This window comes from Ambystoma mexicanum, chromosome 1p (genome assembly GCF_040938575.1).
Source record: "Ambystoma mexicanum isolate Mex_15411 chromosome 1p, UKY_AmexF1_1, whole genome shotgun sequence".
NCBI lineage: Eukaryota > Metazoa > Chordata > Amphibia > Caudata > Ambystomatidae > Ambystoma > Ambystoma mexicanum.
Genome location: NC_090921.1, coordinates 74580736 through 74605311, shown reverse-complemented (window position 1 = coordinate 74605311; position 24576 = coordinate 74580736).

The following is a 24576-nucleotide window of genomic DNA, read 5'->3' as shown; positions in this document are numbered from 1 at the left end:
TGCCCTTTTTATTTGACAAGACATAATTAGGACAGTGTTTTCTTTTGTTTTGATGGTCGTAGCTTGCTTCCATCATTAGAACTTAGGTTTAGATAGGAGTTTTTCCAACCCAATAATAGTTCAATCAACACCTGTGAACTACGTCATGTGTGTCTGTCATACTTGTGATACCATGCCTTCCTTGCATATGGTGTTAGGAGTGGGATGTGACTCGATTGAGACAAATTGGGAAACCCTAAAGTTTCAGAAGTTTAGTATTCAAGCCTGCGATTCCTCGGTTGCAACCAGGGAATCTATTGGGTTCGACATCTGCAGTAGTAGGGAGACCACAATCTCTCCACAAAAGAGTGGATTAATTCCCACTGATTTAGTCCTAATACCCCCCTCCCGGTTGTTACATCAGGCTGGCTCCAAAATCTGGCCTATCCTGGAAATGTGGTACCAACATTCTGGCCGGAGTCATAGATCCAGATTTTAGAGGCGGCATAACGGTATTGAGCCAGAACCATGGGGAAAACCCATTTGTAGTAAAACCTGGGGACAGGATAGCCCAAGGAATTCTTGAAAAGGTGGCATTTGCAAGCTTTGAGGAAACAACACAAGTTGAGGAGACCAGGCTTTGGGAAAGGCTGATGAAGAAATAGACACCCAATCTCTTAGGGTTGACGAGACCACCTTTCTCCCTGATTAAGCATTTGCTCAGCGAAATGACACCATGCTTGCTGAGGCTTGCCTACAAGCCATACCTGAGAATGAAGGGCTAGAGAAAGGAAGCCCCTTCTTTTTCCTAAAGCAAGGTATTCTATGTTGGAGATGCAACTGTGGTAGGCCTCATTAGTACCCAGTTGGTAATACCTAAAACCCATAGAAGAATTGTGCTAGAAATCACACACCCCTATTTGACAGGTAGACATCTGGGGCAAACTAAAACTCAAGGCCATGTTAGTGGTAGATTCTAAGATTCTATTGCCCATGCATTCATGCAGATATAAAAAACGATATCCAAACATGCAAAATCTGCCAAAAGACAAGTTCCCATATTCTGCTTCCGGCTCCATTGAATCCATCACCTATAATAGAAGTCGCTTTTCCCGAATAGGGATGGATATTGTAAGTCCTTTGTAAACATCGAAACTAGGGAATAAATACATCCTAGTAATAGTGGACTATGCGACCTGGTACCCTTAGGCTTTCCCGATGAGAAACAGTTCTACTCAAAAAATTCCATTGCATCTATTACCTTTTTTCTCACAAGTCGACTTTCCTAAATAAATCCTGACAGATCAAGGGATGAACTTCATGAGCAAGTTGATGGGAAAAGTAAAGGAGTTACTGCATATCACCACCCTAGGAACCTCTATTTACCACCCCTAGACCAATGGGTTAGTGGAGAGATTTAATAAGACTCTTAAGATGATACTAAACAAATTTGTGGACAAAGATGGAAAAAACTGGGACCACATGATGGGTGCTATTTGCAGTAAGGAAAACCCCTCAGGCATCCACAGGATTCTCCCCATTTAAACTACTTAATGGTCAAGAAACCAGAGATGTCTTGGATATGCTCAGAGAAACATGGGAGGAAAGGGAAGAAGCAACCATTCCCCTATCCCAGACAGCTACTCCATTCAAAGAACACATGGCCTTAGTTAGAACATTAGTCAAAACCATATGAAAAGAGCCCAAGCTCAGCAAAACAGGCTTATGATAAGAAGGTAGATCTCCGCTCCTTCTCTGTAGGGCAAAAGTTATTGGTTCTTTTACCCAGTTCAGAGAATACGTTTATCTCGAAGTGGCATGGCCCTTATGAAATCCTAGAGCGTACAGGCACCTGCACGTATAGAGTAGGACAACCCAATAAGAGACAAAAGACTCAGTTATACCACATTAATCTCCTCAAAGAATGGAAAGAGAATCCAACAGCCACCACCTCCTCTATTCTAGCTTGCTTGGTACGGGAGGAGATTGAGAATACCGACCTTATTCCCCAAGACATAACTAAAGAGAAACAGGAAGACGTAATTGATCTTGTTGAATCTTTCCCGGATGTATTCTGTGAAAAACTAGGTAGAGTTCAGGGTATGTAACATTACATCAAGACCCCCTAAGGAAAGGTAGTTCATCTAAAACCTTAATGATAGATTTTTTGGTATAGGCCCTTTTTATTTGACAAGACATGACTAGGACAGTGTTTTCTTTTGTTTTGATGGTCTAGTTTGCTCCCATCGTTAGGACTTAGGTTTAGATAGGCGTTTTTCCAACCCAAAAATAGTTTAATAAACACCCTTGAAATACATAATTTGTGCTTGTCATTCTTGTGATTCCATGCTTTCCTTACATGCCGCACAGTCAAGGAGCCCCTCTCGCTCCTGGTACCCTCGGCTGCATAACACTCGCCAGCCACGGTCTCCGGCATGCTTCCTGCTGCACAATCTCTGCATTCAGGTTCACATGTGGAAACACAGCCTTCCTGCATGCCTTTGGCTGCGCAACCTCTGCACTTCAGATTTAGGGGAAACAGGACCCTCTCAGGACAGGCTGCTGAAATCTACTTAGTCAAAGTCCCAGTGCCCCTTCTTTTCACCCACTTCTGCTGCTGCTACTGCTGTGACCACTCCAGCTACAGCTCCATCCAATGGCCTGCACCTGAGGGTCCATTTAAGCCTCTCTGCTTCCCTCAGGTGTGGGTCATTATGCTTAACAGACTGACTACTCCTGTAACATTGTTCTTGAGCTCTCTTCCTCGTCCCAATACTTAGGGGATTATGGGACATGTAGTTCTGCTCACTGCAATTCGGCTTTCTTGTCAGCTTTTTAATTTTAAATGTCGATTTATTTCTCTTATATGCATTTAATGAAAAGCAAGATATTATTTGGAAAGAAGAAGGTGGTTTGTTGAAGCCATTATTTATAGGTTTCCTGTCACCATACCTCTGGATATAAGGCAGATTTTTGACCTTAGAAGTCTCAAATGGTCTTTCCTTTCTTGGGCTATTTAAACATTTTACACCAGCTTTACTCACATCCACAGGCTTAATGAGTGGTTCAAATATATCATAACGGCAATAAGCCATTACATGGCTGGGTATCTTTAAAAGGGTTTTCCCATTCAATGATAAATACTGTGTCTCATCTGACAAGGCCTCCTCACCACCCCGAACCTTGTCTCCTCCCAGGTGATCCTTCCACAGTATACCACCCCCAAGGCCAGGATCAGGAAGCATCTGCCTTTCCCTGGCCACCTTGGAGGAGACTTTAGGCAGGGGTTTAGTGAGGGATTTGAGGGACCCATCACAATATGGAGTGAAAATGTGGGGGGGGCTAAAACAGATATACCAACCCAAAGAGGGTACATGTAAAAGTAAAAAGGAACTGTGAAGACAAGAAAGAAGACCAGCCCGTAGTTGAAAAGCACAATTGAAGTCCTGGCAGGGCTATACCAGGCAGGTGACATTATACAAGAGAAGCACTGGCAGGAGGGTATGCCAGGTATTTGGAAGTATAATGAGAAGTACTAGCTGGAGATTGTACAGGCATTTGAAAGCATAAGAGAAGTCCTGGCAGGAGAGTATACCAGGCAGTAGAGTGTGATAGTGTTTTGAGTGAAGAAGAAAGTTTTGTTAATAAAAGACTGATAAGGATAAAGAATCCTTTTACCTAACAGAAGCATTGTGGGCCAGGAAATTACACAAGGAACTATTAGATACAAAGACATTGTTCAAGCATTGAAGAATCCAGAGACAGGGAGTCATGGCAAGTGACGAAGGTTTTTGCGTCACGAGGACACAAAACTGGCCTGCGAGCCAGACTGTGGCGAGATGTGCCTGGATTTTGTTCGGCATGTGACATCTTTGTGGTTTGCCTAAGGAACCACAGTAAATCCTTGCTCCTTGTGTGGACCTCGGCTTCTTGAGACATGGGAGGGAGTTAGGGCCCTCCGTGAGCTGGGAGTCTGCGGACCCTTGGCACAGCTCTGCCAACCCCTGTAATTACCCTGACACATTAAACACATGTTTTTGAGTTGTAACAGAGTTTATTTGTAGTTCAAACTTACATTTTGTACTACATATTTTCCATTGTTATCATTTATTTCTACTTAGTTATTGCATATCGTTTGTTTAATTAAAGTATATATATTTTCTTGACCTTTGATTGGACATTCCGTTATTTTGGACTGCTATACTTTGCTGTTTGGGTTGGCCAAGAGGAGTATGGCCTTCGTTTTGGCAGGTTTCCACAAAAAGCAAAGGGTGTACATCTCCTAATTGTGCCTGTTTTAGCTTTATTATTGGGTTTACTCTTGGAGTGTGACACTATGCCCCATGGCCCCCACTCCTCAACCAAACACTATGCCCCATGGCCACCACTCCCCAACCAAACACTATTTCCCATGGCCCCACCCCCCAACCAAACACTGTGCCCCATGGCCCCCATCCCCCAACCAAATTCTGTGCCCCATGGCCCCCAACCAAACACTATGCCCCATGGCCCCCACACCCCCAACCAAACACTGTGCCCCATGGCCCCCACCCCCAACCAAACACTATGCCCCATGGCCCCCAAACTCCCAACCAAACACTGTGCCCCATGGCCCCCAACCAAGCACTATGCCCCATGGCCCCCACTCCCCAACCAAACACTGTGACCCATGGCCCAACCCCCAACCAAACACTGTGCCCCATGACCCCCATCCCCCAACCAAACACTGTGCCCCATGGACCCCACCCCCCAACCAAACACTGTGCCCCATGGACCCCACCCCTCAACCAAACATTATGCCCCATGGCCCCCAAACAAACACTATGCCCCATGGCCCCACGGTCCCCACCCCCCAACCAAACACTATGCCCCATGGCCCCCACTCCCCAACCAACCACTATGCCCCATAGACCCCACCCCCCAACCAAACACTATGCCCCATGGCCCCCACCCCCCAACCAAACACTGTGCCCCATGGTCCCCACCCCCCAACCAAACACTATGCCCCATGGCCCCCACTCCCCAACCAACCACTATGCCCCATAGACCCCACCCCCAACCAAACACTATGCCCCATGGCCCCACTCCCCAACCAAACACTGTGCCCCATGGCCCCCACCCCCCAACCAAACATTATGCCCCATGGCCCCCACTCCCCAACCAACCACTATGCCCCATAGACCCCACCCCTCAACCAAACACTATGCCCCATGACTCCACCCCTCAACCAAACATTATGCCCCATGGCCCCCAAACAAACACTATGCCCCATGGCCCCACTCCCCAACCAAACACTATGCCCCATGGGCCCCACCCCTAACCAAACACTGTGCCCCATGGCCCCCACCCTCAACCAAACACTATGCCCCATGGTCCCCAACCAAATACTATACCCCATGGTGCCCACTCCACAACCAAACACTATGCCCCATGGCTCCTACCCCCCAACCAAACACTGTGCCCCATGAACCCCACCCCCCAACCAAACACTGTCTCCCATGGCCCCCACCCAAACACTATGCCCCATGGCCCCCACCCCCCAACCAAACACTATGCCCCATGGCCCCCACCCCTAAACAGACACTATGCCCCATGGCCCCCACCCCTACCAAACTCTGACTAATCAGGAGGCCAGGAATGTGGGTTTGAGTACACGATCACCGTCTGTGCTGCCTCCCGGAATCTCACCAGCCGTTCTGACTTTTGTACTCCACTAGGTGGCACAGACCTAGACCCACTCCCCTCTGGATCCCAAACGCACAATCTCACCCTCTACCCCCTACAGACCCGAACCCCTCACCTCAGCATACAGACTAACAAGCATACACCATGTATACATACCCATACAGACCTGAACCTGCCACCATACAGACTACCTAGCATACACCATGCATACATACCCATACAGACCCGAACCCTCCCACCATACAGACTACCAAGCATGCGCCATGCATAAATACCCATACATACCCGAACCCCCCCACCACAGCATACAGACTATCATGCATACACCCTGCATACATATACATACAGCCCCGACCCCCCCACAGCATCTCAACATACACACAAAAACACAAAAACATACAGGCAGGCAGCCCCGGCACCCCCCACTACCGCATCTCAACATACACACAAAAACGAACATACAGGGAGGCAGACACGACCCCCCCGGCCCCCGCCTCATCTCAACATACACACAAAAACAAACATACAGGCAGGCAGACTCGACACCCCCTCCCCCCTCCATCACTGCATCTCAACATACACACAAAAACCCACAAAACAAACATACAGGCAGGCAGACCCGCCACCATACCCCACCACACCCACCACCCCATCTCAACATACACACAAAAACAAACACACAGGCAGATCTGCCACCCCCCCACCACTGCGTCTCAACATACACGCAAAAACACACAAACAAACATACAGGCAGGCAGATCCGACACCCCGCCCACCACTGCCAGATCCGACACCCCGCCCACCACTGCTTCTCAACTCAAACACAACAACATACAGACCCGACCCCCTACTTACCGGACGTGCGGGAAGGCAGGCTAGCTGGAACGCTGGCAAGGTTTGTGTTACTACGGCTGGCATGGCAATGCTGAAATGCCTTCCGGCATCAAGCCTTATTAGCCACACCAGCCGTAGTGCTGGCACTCCATTGGAGCAGCACACACGCACTACGTGGCTCCTAGGAGCTACGTGGTGCATGTGGACTGAGCCAATGAGGGTCAGTGTTTCATCAGGCCCGGAAGACCTTTTCCTAATGGAGGGCAGCCGATGCTGCTTGCGTGCCGCACTCCATTAGGAAAGTCGTTGTTGCTTGCGGGCAGGACAAAACAGCATGGCGAGCCTCAACTGGCCCGCGGGCCGTAAATTGTGCACCCGTGTTCTACACTTAGTCTACCCCAAAACAGTCCTTCTAAGGACTACTTATCATATAAAAATACACAAATACCATAAATAATAACACCATCTTTTTAATCATAACCGTGGCTACAGTTCATTGACTTTTAGCATAACCGCGGTTACAATAAGTAATTTGACATGGGACTGATTCAAGTTTTATACTACAATCCAACTTAAATGATCAATAAAGAACAACCCTACTCACGTACTTATGTAAAGTAACTGAAAAATAAGAAACCATAGAAAAATACATAAAAGTAAACTCGATAGGCAAATATTGCACACCCACACAACAACATAATACCATAAGTGAGAATACACACCTAAAATACATTGTATGGCGCATCTAAATCTAGACTACAATTGCTCCTTTTTATATTAATTTTGTTAAACTATTTTCCTCTATCTTTCTCCAAAGTCTCACATGCTCAAAAGTCTGAAAACACACATCCAAAATCAAAAAGACTCTAATACCTACCAGGTCACTGACCATGGCCTTTGGCCATGGTCAGTGTTTAGGTCACTATACCTATGCAAAGTGTTTTCACAAAAATATAAAACACTGACACCCCAAACTATATAGCCGCGGATACCGAACTACACATACCCTCGGCTATCTGTAATCCTTTGTAGCCTCAGATGCATCCGCGAATATAGGCAAAAGGCCTGTGAAAAAATGCTTTCCTGTCCCCTCGCACCTCACCAAGTGCCCCCCTCATCTGTGCCAGCTCCCACTCCCAGTCCCCAGATGGCATCCTCACCTCTCCTGCCCTCTCCCTTCCCCCCACAACACACGCTGCTTACGTGATGCAGTTTGCTATGAGATGTCAGCTATTCGCAGATATAGCTGAGGCTACGGAAAGCTTTGTGTTGCAAACTCGGTTCCTGTACACCCTCCAACACCGTGCCCTCTAGCCATCCCCCCACCTCTACCCTGACGACATTTGTATGTTTTTCGACCTGCAAATAGCTTTTTACTGCATTTCATTTTCCCATAACCTTGGCTATAGACGCAAATATCTCTCGCATCGATTAGAAAAACAAGATGGCGGTTGTTTCATTTCTGAAAACCATGATCCTGCAATGCACCATGGGAGATTTAACTATAATTTTTGGGAAGGGGGCACCCAAGTTGTTTCGCACCTGGTCCAAATCCATCCAGCGGTTTGGGCTGTGCGCTTTGACATAAATTGACCCTTTTTGTCTATGGGAAAATAAATGGGAAGTAGGGTGCACTTTTGTGAGAAAAAGAAATTTGGGGACGCTTAATAATTTTTTTATTTTTTAACAAATCTTTACAGAACTTTGCAGTCGGGGAGGGGGGTGCAGATTTTTAATCACTTTCAGAATTTCAGCCAAATCCGTTACTCGAAAAAAAAGTTATTAACAATAGAATTGTAAGGGGTGCCTATGTGTCTCCGACTCACGTTAACTATAGGGTGGCGACCGGCACCCTATAATGTACCTATGTACATATCCATACACTTGTAACCCCAGTTGGGGTTTTATGGTGCCTGTGAACCTCTCCACAGAGTGCCTAGGGTGCAGTGTAGCCGTGTGGCTGAGCTACGAGCTTCTGCTCTTCCTCCGTGTGGGTTTCCCACACTAGTGAACCTCTCGGTCAATCAATCAGCCCAGACCTTGCTTTGAGCTTGCCAGTAAAACAATTAAACATAGGCTGTCAGCTGCTGCGCCGGACTTGTCTGACAACATACAGAGGAGATTTCAAAAATGGCAGTTCCGCGCATACAGCTGACGTAGTGTGTGTCTTTTTTATTTTTTTCACATCGGGCTTGCCCGACCGTAACAAGGGGGTAGTGGTTGGTGCAGCGGGCCCATCACACCCTGCTCACCCTCGCTCTCCACTGTGTGTGCGATGTGTGAAAATGGAGTGCTTCAGGCTCCCCTGCAGCCAGCTGCCCTCGACTCAGCAGTTGACGGTGCACCTCGCCCGGGTGCTCAGAGCGCTCGCTTGGTGATGCCGCGCATGGTCGCTGTGCTCGCTTGGTCATGCAGTCACACTGACAAACTCCATCACACGCATAATATCCTATACAATCTAATTTCCCTATTTTTCCTCTCTACGCACACATTAAGCTGTTAGTAAGAATGAAAGCTACACAATGAGAGCAGCAAAGAAAGACCACGGACTGTGTCAGGAAGGCTTGGAGGACTGGGGTTACAGCAGCTTCAGAAGGACCTTGAAAGGATCCATGAAACGGATTAGAGGTAAGAATGATCATTATTGAGGTTCATATGTATGCCCACAGGTTCCTCAGAACAGTTGTCTTCAAGTCCTTCAACAGCTTTCTAAGGTGCATCTTTCCTCTGGTATTCCATACTCCACACTCCACATTCCATGCCTGCCTCAGCATGGAATGTTGTGTGTAGAGCACAAAAGTCTACACATCTCCCTTTCTTACACTATGACAATACAAAGTTTAAACATTGTATGTGAATACATAAGATGACAACCAGTTAGACACTGGTAGATACAAGAATAATGTAGGCGTGGACCTTTAGCTTCGCCCCTTTACCAAAATTAGGCCCACCTCCAAAATTAGTAAGTGCGCCTTTTGTCCATAAAGCAAGTTTATTGTACAATGGCCGGGATAGGGGCTTAGATGACATATAAGAGTCAAACTAATAGTGGTCTCTCTGAACCACACAAAGTGCACACTTTATATACAATTTACAACAGTTAATACACTCCCCCAGATAGCGTTACAAAATCATCCCCCCAAAAATTATTGGTTACCCTGTACAGAGAAATCTAAAACCCACACAGTTCCTCGGACACAGACAGTGTAACACAATCCGCTAAAACATATAATTACAAGGTTTCCAATTTCAACACACCCCTTCCTAAAAGCCTCTCCATATTTGGTGGCAGCCTTGCCTCTTAGTTACAAAATAACAGAATTCCTATTGATGACGGACACAGACCTACCCCAAAAATACATAAGCACATGAAGACAAGAGAAAGACACGTCGATTCCCTTTGCCCTACTTGTGTTTGCTAACCGCATGGCCCAGACCTGTCCGGTGTCTAATTTTTATGATTCTTACGTGGCTGACCTTTTCCTATTCACATGAGTTCCGCCCACTCTCTTACAACACAATCATTCTCCGGAACTGTATTATGACTGGTCTCCGCAAGTGCCCAAGGAGAGCCGCCTGCTTCAAACAACCCCATGATTTCACAAGATGCCTATCTCTTACAACAATGAGCTCTCCAGTTCACCAGTGATCCTATCGCCCCTTGCCCTTCAGCCCTTGAGGCATCTGCAAACTGACCGCAACCACCCTGTTGACCAGCTTATAAAACCTGTTCCCTGACTGCCGACGGTCCTTTCAAACCTTTGTCATGATGGGAAATCACCCTTCTAATTAATCCAGAATGCAGAGACCCATGAAACACAAAGCAATCCCACCACGCATATTTCATATGTTTTACCAAATTAAAAAAACACTTCCGACACAGATGTACCATTATGTGTGCATTTTATTCCTATTATGATCTTCCTCTCATGCCTGCCATTCATACAGTTAATGTCATGATTCCTGCCCCTCATGTCCCCAGCCCTCCAAGATGTCGGGCTGGAGCCAGGCCACGATCAGCTACATGGCCCTCAAGGGCCTCTCAATCCCTCTAAAGACCCACGTGGAGTCGGACTTGGCGCTTGTGGCACCAGACTCTCTCCCTCCCATAGGATAACATTGGGGATTGGACTTGTAGTGCATTGATGGGGACAAGATGGATGCCCCCACATATTTCGGTTCTCAGAACTGCATGTGCAGTCTAGTCTTTTGGGTGTGGTTCAGCCCAGAGACACCTGGGATACCCAGAGACTATTTAAGACAGGCAGGCTGAGAAACATGCTTTGTGTTTTCTGCACCTGCAGCGTGATACTCACCGTGTTCGGATCGGTCTCCAGTAGGCCTGCATCTTTCTTCTGCGCTCAGCTCCTGCAAGAACAAGAACACCGTTAGGAACAGCCTTACCTTGCGACGCTTCTGCCCATCATTCATCGCTTCTTCTGTTCTGCGGGCATCTTCAGCGATGTCATTCCCATTCCGGCACGCCGCTTCCTAAGGAAAAAGGAAAAGAACAGAAAAAAGGCATTAGTAAGCATTCAGCAAATCTTTGCTTATTTTTGAAGACTGTACGAGCTTCAAACGCGTAACTGAATCCCAGCCGCTCTGGGGGAACTCTGTCTCCGGAACTTCTCATCCATCTGCAAGAGGGAAAAGACACTCCAGGTTAGCGTGGAAACATCTAGAGGCGCTGCATACCGCGCTTACTCACCACATTTCTTCTTCATAATCGGCATCCACGCAGAAAACGTCGCGGCACCTAAAAGACACAGAAAAAGAACTCAGTTCAATACAAATACGAAAGGGTCGCATCGCGCATCGCGCTCGCACTCACCTTCAGCGCTACTCATCTCAGCAGCACGTCGCCATCCCCGGACGCCGGCCATCATCTAAGGAAGGAAAGGAATGAAGTTAGAGAACTGTTCAAAAGACTCATTATACTTACCTGTCAGACTCTTGCCAGTGAAGTAACTAGGCAGCAACGAGTCCGCATCAATCAACGCGCCCCTGCGCTGAAAGCAGGACGGAGAGCACACTTTCCAAGAAAACAAGGTGAGCTGTGGATCAAAGTGAAGGGTTGGACCCCGGGGAAGAAGGGGTTCAAGCACACAGAGACAATAGGGAGTTAAAATCTACCAATCCTGTGTTTCAGGCCCAGTCTCCAGTCGAGTAGACTCCAGGGAAGGGTTCGAGGTCGTAAGAGGTCCGAACAGGCTGAGTGACGTCCCCGTGGATAGCAGGTGAGCGTTACAGTTAAACTCCAACTGCAAAGATTAATCGCCTGCTTTAGTGTGAAGGGGCCCTCCGTGTGACAATGTTTCATTGTTATGTTTCTGCGCACATGCAAATCTACAAATGTATCACTTCTACATAAAATAACATAAGGTAACCTAAATGTAACACTTGTCCCATTTACCATAAATATTGTAACAGTTGTAGCAATTTGAGAAAGTGATAGAAATTACAATGATGTCGTGTCCACCCCCCCAGGATGGCACGCGAAGTTCGAATTATTCCAATTTACCAACACTCCCTGCTTTAGTTAATCCATTAACTAACAACCCAATTTCCAAGTCATCAATCTCACAAATTTTATGGAGCAAATCTTCACAACCGTTTTACGCACAATCCTCCGCTAGACATCCCAAATTTGACTCATCATTAGTTCCGCAATCTACCCATTGTTCTACACATTCATTCCAACCTGGGGAAAGACGTAAATCCCCCCCTTCAATCATTCCATAATCAGTTTGAGTGCCCATGTGAAGAGAATTGGTCCTTTACTTAGTCTTAGACAGGGTCACAAGAAACATGGCTAGAGAAAAAATCAAAACAGGTGAAAGTACTTTAAAAATGATGTTCATCCATGACAGCATACAAGAGAAAAGAGAGTCCAAAAAAGTATTATCAGTAATTCCCGCCTCCCTCTCCATGGCGCCTTCAGAGTTTGTAGTAGAGTAATTAATTGTTAGAGCCAACGTTCCGTTATCCAAGTCATTAGGAGGCACATATGTGCAGCTGGTTTTTCTCAATTGATGGCACACCCCACCCTACATAGCTGTTAGGAGTTCCAGTATTTAGCGGTCCTGTAGGGCTACAAGACGCAAAGCCCTAAGTTCTTCTTTGATGGCACTGAATGCTAACCCAGAGGAATTGACAAATAATAGCAAATCGTAACGAGTTATTTGAAGCCATTTTGCATTGACAGAGGATTGCAAGCCTGGGGCTAATAGAGAGGAGATAAAAGTTTCAGTACGTCTAAACAGTGTAAAACTATCAGGAATGTTCCTTAGAGCCTAAGAAGAGGCTGCTGACACATAGTTGGATTTTCTCAATCTCTTCAAAAAGTCAGTTTCTTCAGAGTCCTGCAAAGTTCGTAGATTGTCCATGTCCGATGACAAAAGAAATGCAGATGGTATGGGGGATAAAAGGGGCAGAAATGTGGATTCAGACAGTGTCAGGTGGCTCTGTGGAACCACGAAAACGGGCATGTGCAATGTGGTGATGCTGCATACACCTCTTCAGGCTGGAGGTAATTGTTTCTATGATAAGGACCCACCATGACCAGACTACATTTGAGAATCGCTGCTGTGCCTCCAGCCAAATCAGGAATACGCAGAGTGGTATCGCAGTTTTGATTTATGCCCACATGGACTGTGCCATCACCCTTAAAACACTGAAAAACAGATCTAAACTGGTTTCTCAGGCTCCTTGAGAAATGTCAAGAAATGTACAAATTTCCTCCATACCTTTCCACGTGCCAAATTAGTTTGTGGCAACCCTTCTCCAGAGAGTCCCACCATCCCTCCAGCCTTGCAACTCATTACCCCTTGCTCCCATCTGTTGTTCACGAGTAACAAACCCTCAAGGTTAAGTTGCACTCTTTGCGTACACCAAACCTCCTTGCGATCTTCCCCAGTTGAGTTTGAACATTCTTCATCGATCGGAAGAACAGAAGCTGCTACTGATCGCCCCTGAAACTACACTCGAATCCTGCTTAGGGCTAGGTGCACCAGACAATGTGCATCTCATTAGGAATAAATAATGTAGGAACACCAGAGGCGTGGGGAATGAGGGAGCAAATGTAACATGGCTCAGTTACTCTCTCCCTTTCTACTCTCTTCATGTGTTGGTACCATATATTATCAGCTGCAAAACCGAGTGCGTCATTTACAATTTCTAAAGTCCCATCAGAATCATCAGATGCAAAATCAATATCGAAACTTTATTGCGTTTCCGATAGAGCGTCAATTGTACCCAAATGTCCAAATGTTTCCTCCCCTGTACACATTTCCTGTCCAACACATAAGACCCAAAATGAAAAAAGAAAATAACTCTATAAATTGCTGAAACCATTGTCCTTCTACAACCAGTTCCTACTAAAACAAATCTTAATTTTACAGACATATAAAAAAGACTAATTATTAAAACAATTCTTAGGTTTTCGTACGCTCTCTTCCCTCCTGCCAGCTGGAATGAACCATGATTCCTTAGATTCTACTTAACTTAATTATTAATTGACTCCTGTTTCTCAGGTGTCGGTGGTGGCATACTGGTGTCCCTCTGAACATTGTGGAGGTGCACCCAAGATTTGACGCCTTCCACTCTTATAGCTGTAGGAGTAGAGAAGATGATCTTATGGGGTCCATGGAATGGATGGTTGCTCCAGCGTTGGACAAAAGAGCGAACAAAGACCCTCTCCCCGGGCGAGGAGTAACAATGGACACTGATGCCAGTCTGGCCCCACGCCGCTTTCGATCTTGTTTTGCTGATGAGATGCAGTAAATTGTGAGGTTAAAGCCTTAAGATAGTCCCCAAATTTATTTCCCAGAATTTCTGCTGACTTATGTGCATCAGTACCTATACTGGTGGCTGAGAGAGGTGTGAACATTCTACGACCCGTCACCAACTCATGGGGGCTGAGGTTTTTTCTGCAAACAAAACAGTGCCAGGGGAAGGCAGTGTAACTATGACCTATGAAAATCAGAACACATTTTTGACAATTGAGTTTTCAACAACCCATTGAGATGCTCCACAATCCCATCGGCCTAGGGGTGGTAATCCAAATAAAACCTGTGTCGTATCCCAAAAAGTGAAGTCATTTCAGTGAACAAAGCATTAAAGAAGTGAGTCCCATTATCGGACCTTAACACTTCACAAATACTGCACCATGGAAATAACTCCCTTACCAAGAATCTGGCCACTGACTTGGCATCAGGGTGCACCCAGGGTCCAGCCTCAAGCCATCGGGAAAATGGACACACAACCACAATTAAATAACGATAGGTGCTGCACCTTTGTACCATATGAATAAAATCAACATGTAATTCCCTAAAATGATCTAAAGGCCAGGGTATAACCCCTCTTACCGCCCTCATAGTATTTCCTGGATTGAATTCCTTACAGAGTGTGCAATAACCAAAAGACCTACTGACCTGCTCAGAGAGGTTGGGTACAAACCAATCTTCCTGAAGTTCTGCTGCAATTTGTCGCCGAGGAGTATGTGCCGGGAAATGCAGTTGCTCCAAAGCCACAAGAAGAAACTCTACGGCATCACCACCTTCCCTGTCAGGTTTTTCCTCCACAACAAATCTGTGGGCAAAAGCGTACACCCCCTCTTCGCCCAAAGCTCCTTTTCCTCCTGTGGTGCTTTTCCCTGTAGTTCAACAATTTGTAACAAGGGGACTGCAGTATACGGGACCAGCATTTGTGCCTGTTGGGACATCATTTCATTTTTTGGGATATCTGGGGGGGGCAAATAAGCTGCAGCCTTTGCGATCGGTCCGCGGCATCATTACCAAGTGCTACAAAATCACTTTTATGTATGCACAGCGAATTTAACAACCTCTACCTCCATAGGCAATGTTGACACATCAATTAATCATGAAAACAGTACTGCATCTGGATAGGGGTCCCATCAGATCTTCTAAACCCTCTTCTCTGCCATCTAGATAATCCAGAATGTATAGTTGTGGTAACATGCGCAGAGTCGGAGTAGATAGTTACTGCCTTCCCCTTACTCATTTCCAGCACCTCAATAAGCACCACCAACTCGGCTGCTTGCGCAGAGTAATGTGATGGAAATCGCTTCTCCACCTCCACCCGGTACTCATCACCCAACTGCTGCTCCTGTATGTCTCTCACCAGCGCCCTGATCAATCATTGATGATCCATCAACAAAAAGCATTCCTCCTGTCTCCAAAGCATCTACTTTAACACTTGTACTTTTTCCCTCATCTCCCTCATAGGTCACACAATCATGAACATCATCACCAGGATGCCCTGGGTCAGACAAGAAAGTTGCTGGGTTTACTATGTAACACCTCACTAGTCGTATGGAAGCATTTGACAAAATAACCTTGTACCCAGAAACTCTCTGAGTAGTCAAAGTTGATTTCGACTACTCCAAATTTGCATAAACTGCATGCTCCACGTCCAGTGGCACTGGGCAGCCCATAGTAATGGCTGAGGACTTTTGTATTGCAAAGGCAGCTGCCGCGAGAGATTGCTCACACAGAAACTGACCCTGTATAACTGAGTCTAACAACCCACTGTAATAGGCCAGTGGTGTGTGACCTAATGAGGTTTTCTGTGTTAGGACCGCAGTCATTACCTTCCCATCTATATGTGAAAAAAGAATAAAATGCTTTTGGTAATCTGGGTTCGCCAAAACCAGAGCATTACTGTTTGTAGTCTTGAGCTCCTGAAAACAAGTTCCCATTTCATTTGACCACTCGATCAGACTCTTCTCTTTCTGTGCTTCCTTGAGAGCTTGCAGCAGGGGCCTCGTGTAACTGGAGTAGTCAGAAATCCAAGACCTACAATAGTTGCAGAGCCCCAAAAACTGTTGCATCTGGTTTACCATAGTTGGTTGAAGCGTATTCTGAACTGTAGTGGCTCTCTCAGGGATTACCATTCTCTCTGCAGATGATAGTACCTGTACCAAATACACTACTACTGTTTGACAATATTGCAGTTTTTCTTTGTCCACTTTGTATCCCTTCTCTGCGAGCAGGGTGAGGAGTCTGACTGAGTCTCCTCTACACTGTTCCTCTGAAGCACTATAAACAAGTTAATCATCCACGTACTGAATTACAGTACTGGACATTTGTAAGTTCCTCAAATCCATCTGAATAAATCTGTTAAAACCCCTTGGAGATTCACTGTACCCCTGAGGCAAGCTTGTGTGTTCAAATTTCTGTCCACAATATGTAAAAGCTGTAAGGTACTGGGAATCGTGGGTGCAAAGGAAACGAGAAAAAGGCATTTTTCAAATCAATAACTTTGAAGTGGATCGACCCAGTAGGGATGTTACATAGAATAGTAACAGGATTTGGTACCACCGGAAATTCTGCTTCAACAATGTTGTTCAGAGGCCGAAAATCCTAAACCATCCTCCAACTAGACCCCTTTGCCTTCTTAGCAGGGTAAATGGCAGTGTTACATGGGTACACGGAAGGTTGTATAATTCCTTGCTTCAACAATACCATCATGGTCTCAAAAATCTCTTCATTTGCCTCCTTAGACATGGGGCATTGCCTAACACACCCTTGGTAAAACTGCTCCCTGTTTTAATTTTATTTGTACTGCCCCTACACTTTTCAATAACCCCACATCATGGAATTACTGGTCCATAAGTGGTTAGGCACTTTCTCCAAATCCTCCTTCCAGTATGGCGATGTTTTTCTCATGATTAACATGGTCTGTGGTACCTCCCTTTGCTCCACCATTACCTGACAAGGCACCCCAATCTCAAAAACCATTTCACCTGCGTCTTCCACGTCCTCAATTGCTCATCGGACGTACCTTTTAACAATGAGGTTGGATCAATACACAACACTGTGCACCATTCGCCTCCATCCTCATCGGTGCTTGAAAGAACCACTGTGTCCTTTTTCACAGCAATGGCTTCTAGAAGAATAGTAACGATAGTCCCGGGGTTATCTCCTGTGACCCGACAGAATAGAACAAAAATTCTAGGGGTATCCGCCATGTCCGATCTCTTTTTCCAGGTAGCCAACTCAACACTATCATTACCCCATACAAGAATAATGGAGAATACACTGGCTATTCCTAATCGCGCTGTTGCTGTAATACGCGGGGAAATGCGCTGCTTCTCTTAATGGGTACAATCCTATAGTTGAGCATACTATGCTGTCCTTTGAAAACATAACGACATATTAAGCTTGCTCAGGAGGCCGCTTCCTAGAAGGTTCACTGGAGTATCTTTGCAGTATAACAAGAGAGCAGATAAAGTTTGATTACCTACCTTGAAACGCAAATCTTCAGTTTATCGAACCAATAGGCCAGCCCTAGAAAATCCCTGCATGTCTATTGCTTTGCCTGATGGAAAATCCACCTTCTTTAATACCGAATTGTCGATCATAAAAGGAAATGTCTGTTTACCTACTGTTACACCTATCCGTGGTTCCTCTGGTCCATCTGTCCATCTGTAGTAACCAAAAGAATTGGACACATAGAGATACCTGTGGGCTGGCCTATTCCTGATACATTTGAGCACCAGGATGTGAAAAAGGGTGACTGCCCCATTCGGTAGAGGATTCTTCTCCCAAGCCTGTACTGGTGCATAGGCTGACGTGATCAGGGCGTGAGTCTGTGTCATCCCAGTTCCTCGGTTCTGATCAACCTGTACTTGCTGCAATGGCACAGAGTTTGTGGCATATGGTGATATTTGGGCATTCGTCTGGAGGGGACCTGTGTTAACATTTTATGGTGGTCGACTTTGACAATCCCATGACACATGCACCATTCTTCCACACACCCAAAACTACACTTCATACATTCCTCCCTACCGCCCTCCCATAGGTCCATTCAACCGAGGCCCATTCCTCCAAATCCACCAAATGACCCAACGCCTTGGGAAAATCCTCCCCTAAGCCGTGAAAATCCTCTCATCGGTCTTGGTCCAGGTAGATACCTGCCTGTCTATGCTTGTCATGCGCACTAGGAAGGTTACCCTCATACACACCGCTCTGCATAACATTCATGCTCATAGGGATAGGGACACTCGCGCTCTCACCCCCGGGGATTCCCCAACACATAGCACAGCTAGATTCCCCAAGTCACGGTCAGCTCCTCATAATGTCTCGCTACCTGTGGTGCGGGGGAGGCGTCATCAGCAATTGTTCCAAGGCTCAGTCAGAGGGCGACTTCATTGGTTCCCTCTTTTCCAGTGGCAACTGCCATAGAGATTGCGAGCGGGCTGGAGCAGCCGATCGCAACCACTTCATGGTTTCGGGCTGACTTCCCAATCACGTGCCCTGAACTCCGCTCACGTGATCGGGAGTTGGCAGACATAAAAGCCGGGCAATTTTAATCAATCGCCGCTTCACAGCTGTTTACACGACACTGTTCGGCGTTCTCGCTTCACGTCTCGGATTCTTTGGACAAAGACCTCATCTTACGGATTACGGACTGGTTATTCTTGCTCCTTGGATACTGTTGTTGGTTTCTGCTCGGATTGACGGACTTTTGGATTTTGGCTAACGGTTAACGGATTGTTTCGGATTCCACTGCTCTGCTTTGTCACTTACCCATCGCTGCCCGGATTTGACCATTGGATTGTTTTTGACCTGTCTTCGAGTTTTTCCTTGAACTGCTACGGTGCCTCCAAGTATTCCACGATTACCATAGTACCACGAATACTTCAAGGATCACACAGGTGTGTAGCCAGCGCTGATTTTCTGGCGCTAGGCTATATGGATTGCTGACGCTCCCTTGCACCATAGCCTCAGAGTCCCAAGCCCCTTTCCATTGAATTTAGGTAAGCTCTTTTTGGAATTCAGTTACATTGTTTGAAAGTACTGTGCTTGTTTGTGCTAATACCTGACTTCCTTCCAACAGCTCTGGGGTCCTCAGCGGCGTCTGATCCTGCGAAACAAGAACCACCTGTGGCCTCAAGGCTCGCACAGGGAGTAGTTTTCTCTCTCCCTGTGGGGAACTTGGGGACAGAGGCCCATATACTCTTCACGACGCGGCAAGTCAAGACAGACTGTGAAGCCACAATGTTGTGTTGAGTATGGAGGCCGTAGCCGACGACCCCGTGGCTGCGTTGGTACAGGCAATCACAGTGTTGAGGGCAGATATGACGGCTGCCAATACTGCTATACATCAGCGGTTAGACCTCATCGAAAGTGCACAACACCCCTTACCCGCTGATGCAGAGTTCAGGGATGCCGCTGCCCAACCCTCAGTAGCACAACCTGTTGTCCACACTGCAGCACCCCAGGTTCCCGTACTCGTACGCACGCCCTTTCCCCTGGCCGCTCCAGAAAGATTCCATGGAGATCCCAGAAGGTTTCATACATTCCTAAACCAATGCAAACTACATTTTCTCTGTACACCCAGGCCTTCCCCGATTCCACCACAAAGGCGGCATTTACCCTATCCCATCTAGCCGGTACAGCTGCAGCTTGGGCTAACCCCTTATTGGAAAATGACAGTCCCGTTCTTTATGATTTCGATTTACTAGTCACGGAAATGTCTCATGTATTCGACACATGTCATAAGGCCCAGTCCCGGGATCTCGAGTTATTGGACTTAACTCAAGGAAAGGGCTCACCCATAGAATACATTGCCCGATTCAATCAATTGGCTGCTGAGACCTCATAGCCCGAAACAAAAAAGGCAGTGGTGTCCTATTGTAACGCTCACCTGATTCCCACGGAGGCGCTGATCTTGGCAGGAAGGTGTCTGTAACTCGAAAAGTGATGTGCAGAACCCGATGGGCTTCTGGGGTCGAACCTCTTCGCACTGTGTGTCGAACTCGTAGGGTGAGGTTTCTGCAGGTGGAAGAATATGGGGGTTAATGGTCTGGGTTGTTCAATGTCCCTCTTCCTCTCTCTCCCTCTCCGTAGAGCCCCCAGGTCAAGGTGCTCACCTTAGATAGGTGAATGCTGGGCTCTCCATCTGCGTCTGGTGCAGGGCGCTGTTGCCAGTTCCTTCACTGGTGAAACATAGGCCTCTTGGACTCAGAAGACCGTTACCGTCGTTAACTGCACGAGCGGTGAGTTTCCAGACACCTTTTTAGTCTTTATAGTCTTTAGGTGCAAGGCACGTTAACATTGAACAGGACTTCGTATAATGCTTTTCTCCCTTTTGTCTTGCAGGACTCTTGAGGAAGATGGAGTGAAGCGCTTGGAAATGCGTGAGTAAATGCAAGCGCTCTAACTGTCTTTTCCTTGCAGCGTAGTTCGTGCTGAAGAGCAGGCGTTCTATTGCGAAGAGCGTGATGGGCGTAAGTAAATACCTGTCTAATGTCTCTTCTTTTGTCTTTCAGAAGTTGGTTTGCAGCGCCGGAGTCCGCGGAATGTCCGTAAGTAGATACAATGCTTTTATCCCCGCAGGCGGCGATGCAGTGTGAAGAAATCCAGAATTCACGGAGTGTCGGTAAGTAGTGACAATGCTTTTGTCTTCGCAGGCGGAGGTGCAGCGTGCCGAAAATGACCGCAGCCGATGGATCAGGTGAGTAGCACTGCGAGATAAGGCTGCCTTGCTAACCTGCTGTTTCTTGTCTCTGCAGGTGCTGCTGTCGACTGGATGCAGGAATGGTGAGTATGCTTCTTGCAGATTCAGGATGCAGGAATGGTGAGTATGACTCTTGCAGATTCGGGATCGTAAGAAGAAAGGCTGGAACAGACTCGGTGAGCGTTCTGCTGCAGATGCAGAATAACGCGAAGCACGTTTCGTCTATCGGGTGTGGTTTAAATAGCCTTGGAGTGATGAGGCGTCTTCCTCCACGGCCCCGCCTAGGTAAGAAAAGAGTTCCAGTTCCAGAAGCTTTCCAGTGCTGAATCCAGGGAGTGGAGCTTGCCCCACCCAGGTAAGAAAGTAGTCCCTGTTCACAGAGGACTTCTAAGAGGCTGGTAAGTAAGCAGCATGGTCTGCTGCAGGTAAGTCCACCCAAGCATCTGCACACATATTATGAGCCCGGCGCTTCCAGTGCCGGGACCGATGATTCTGATGAGCCTGGTGCCACCGGCGCCAGGACATGGTCCAAAAGGTCCCCGTGGGGACCGGCTGGTGCCTAGGATTAGGGTTAGGGGCCTGCTTCCAAGGACGTTGGGCTGGTCTTGGCTCCTTGGAAGCAGTGATCATGACACCTATAGAGGACTCAGTAATTCCATGAAAGATGCTATGGCTGTCGTACCCTCTCTGCCCACACAACACACTGAATTAGTAGACCTCGCCCTACAGATTGACGCACAGCGTTCCGAACGCAAATCCGAAGCGGGGTTTCCTAATACAGTTCAGGCCTCCCCTTCCACAGATACAGGTGGTGAACCCATGCAAATAGGCAGAATCCGCAGCCCGATTTTGCAATTAGAGAGAGATCGCCGAAGAACTGACAACGCCTGCTACTATTGTGGCCTAAATGGATATTTTGTAAAGACCTGTCCTCGACGTCCCAAGTCTAAAAATCCGGTTTTTCGGAATGCTCGACCCTAGATCCGAGTGCCGGATCGAGCAGTTCTTCTACTCCCTCGTACATGGTACCCACCTTTGGGAGGGTTAGGCCGGTGGTGGTACAGGCTGCGTTAAAACCCACACCAGATATTGTTCATACAGTTTCCATTGTTATTGATTCAGGTGCCACAGGCAGTTATGTCGATATAATGTTGGCTGAGTCATTGAATCTACCTATGGTTACCAAACAACAACCAGAACCTGTACAGGCAGTGGATGGCACAGCACTGATTTCCGGTTCGATCAGACAACAAACTGCCCCAATAATCTTGACTATACAGAGCACCCATCAGGAAGTTATTTCCTTTGATCTAATTTCGATGCCACAGTTTGGTTTGATTTTAGGTCTTCCGTGGTTGAAACAACATAATCCACTGATTGACTGGAAGTCTGGGCATGTTCATTTTGAGTCCGAATTATGTCAGAATGTTTGCCTCACTGCACCCGAAGGGATTGAATCACCCCCACGTGCGTTTGGGGCCATCACGCAATTCACACTGAACAATGACATTCCTTCTCCTTCAGAGCCACACCTGATGGGGGCTGTTAATACCAGTATTCCTGCAGAATACCAGGATTTTCTGGAGGTTTTCGATAAGGGCTCTTCCGAAATTCTTCCTCCACATCGCCCTTACGATTGTCCCATTGACATAATTCCTGATTCCATCATTCCTTCGGGACGCATTTACTCACTGTCTCCCTCAGAGAAACAGCTCTAAAGGAATACATCCAAAAGGCCCTGAAGATTGGTCATATACACCCTTCTACCTCCCTGGCAGCCAGCCCTATTTTTTTTGTTCCCAAGAAGGACGGCGACTTACGTCCCTGTGTGGACTACCGCCGCTTGAACTCCATTACCGTAAAGAATCGGCATCCAATCCCTTTGATCACCCCGTTGTTGAATAGACTAAGTCACGGCAATGTCTTTACGAAGCTCGATCTCCGTGGAGCATATAACCTGATTAGGATCCGCCCCAGAGATGAGTGGAAAACGGCCTTCTGTACTCGTTATGGGCTGTTTGAATACGTGGTTATGCCCTTTTGGCTTTGTAACGCCCCAGCCACGTTCCAACATTTTATGAATGAGGTATTCCATGATTTGCTGGACGTATGTGTATCAGTATACCTCGATGACATCCTCATTTTCTCACAAAACTTAAAAGAACATGTGCTACACGTCCACAATGTTTTGTCTCGTCTTCATCAATATTCACTCTTCGCTAAGCCTGAGAAGTGTCCGTTTCATACTGACAGTGTGGAATTTCTGGGATTCCATATCACCCCCAGGGGTCTATTCATGAATCATTCCAAGGTCTGTGCTGTGTTAGATTGGCCGAAGCCCAGTAACCTCAAGGCATTACAATCATTCCTGGGCTTCTCGAACTACTACAGGCGTTTTATCCAGGATTTTTCCTCCATTGTAACACCCCTTACAGCATTGACCAGCCCTAAGGTGCTTTTTGTGTGGCTAGATGAACACGAGGCAGCTTTTGATGCATTAAAGACAGCATTTACCACTGCCCCCGTTCTAAAGCATCCCGACCCGAAACTCCCCTTCATAGTGGAAGCAGATGCATCCTCATTTGCTCTTGGCGCAGTGTTATCCCAGCATTGTCCCTTTTCGGGTCAGCTACACCCGGTGGCGTTTCATTCCCGAATGTTTTCTCCTACTGAAAACCATTACACTGTTACGGAAAAAGAGTTATTGGCCATCAAAGATGTCTTTCAAGTCTGTCATCTCGGACAGGGGGCCGCAGTTCACATATCGGTTCTGGCGGGCGCTCACGGGTCTTTTGGACATTGATTCCCGTTTTTCATCCGCCTATCATCCGGAAACGGATGGCCAGACTGAGAGGGTGAACCAGGCCATAGAGCAGTATTTACGTTGTCTCATTTTACAGCACCAATGATCATGGCTAAGTGTCTTACACCATGCTGAATTTGCATACAATAACGCTTTACACGCTTCTACCGGCTCCTCTCCTTTTTATGTTCTGTATGGTCAGCACCCCCGTACCTTGTCTATTCCTGATTTCACGCTTTCTGATAATCCTGCCGCTGTTGCTTGCGCCCACGACCTGTCGGCCGTTCATGCCCAGACGCTCACTCATCTTCGTGAGGCTCAGGTGTCTGCGAAGTCTGCGGCCGATAGATGGAGGACTGTGGCGCCCTCCTATGTTGTGGGGGACAGGGTTTGGCTTTCTTCACGTCACCTCTGATTGCTGGGCTGTCGCAAATTGCTCCCCCGTTTTGTAGGACCCTATGGGATTTCTGCAGTGATCAACCCGGGGGCCTATCGCCTTTCTGTTCCTGCCTCTTGGCGCATTCATCCCGTGTTCCATACCTCCCTATTAAAGCCTTGTCCCGCTCCTACCCGTCTCCGGTCTACCCCTGGTCCCGTTTCTGTGGGTGGTTCTGAGGAATATGAGGTGTCGAATATTTTGGGGTCTCGTGTGGTTAGGGGTGGTCTCGAGTATCTCGTGGACTGCGCGGGTTTTGGCCCGGAGGAACGGTGTTGGGTTCCTGCGGAGGATGTCCATGCCCCACGGCTGGTTTCTCGTTTTCACCTGGACCAACCCGCCTGCCCACGTGGTC